The following is a 1,045-nucleotide window of genomic DNA, read 5'->3' on the forward strand; positions in this document are numbered from 1 at the left end:
CCATGGTTCCATTGAGTTACTTTTTTAGGATAACTTATTGAGGGGTTTCATTTCTCCGTCAATGTAAAACGCTTCTATTTTTAGACTTCATGTATCGATAAAATAGCATTTTCATTTTTTTATTTGATTTACATAAAATATTTGAAAATCAATTATTTATTTTGTGTATTCCTTTGAACTTTCAAATAAATATCTACCAGATCACTAAATCCAAAATAAATTTCCTGTACATTGAAATCTGCATTCACTGCACTCGTGCAAACGCCCATGGCAGGTGGATTTTTTGCAAAGCCCCGGGGAGTGGGGACATAAGAAGGCATCAGATCAGGTCACTGTGACTTTGCATTGCAACACAGTGGGCCAGTCAGCTCCTGGTTTTTATGTACATTTATATTAAGGATTCTTTTATTATATACTGAATAGTACCTACCTACATTTAGTACAGAATTTTAAAATACTTTAATTAATGTTAACCATATTTTAGATTCTGGGCATAGCGATGAATGTATTGATTTTACAATAATGTATGTATTTTTATTATTTTCAAATACGAAGAACTGACAAATGAATTGGTTTCTAGAAAGAAGTGCAACCCTTGCTGTTTATGATAGGATAGGAATTATTTTTATTTCAATAGCTAATATAGTTGATAATTACTAATAAAAGTGAATTCTACATTAAATGTTCTGTCAGCTTAAAAATAATATATATTATATAATATTATATTGTGTATATATTTATTAATTGTTATAGATAGGTACCTAAAATGTAGTAGATATGGTTATACTCGGATAGGTATGTTGAAAATAACCGATTTTAATTATATTGACTATAGACTAAGAAGTAGGTTGTATCATTATAGATTATTTACTACTATATATATGTAACTATGTAAGTATTTAGATATAATAATGTGACGTACTTCTTAGCCCATAATCAATTATCGGTTATTTTCAATTTCAACATATCTAAGTAAAACAATATACACTACATTTTCTAATTTGTTGTGTACATAATATAATATAAGTATTTGTAAATAAATTAG

Source organism: Myzus persicae, unplaced genomic scaffold, assembly GCF_001856785.1.
Source record: "Myzus persicae strain clone G006 unplaced genomic scaffold, MPER_G0061.0, whole genome shotgun sequence".
NCBI lineage: Eukaryota > Metazoa > Arthropoda > Insecta > Hemiptera > Aphididae > Myzus > Myzus persicae.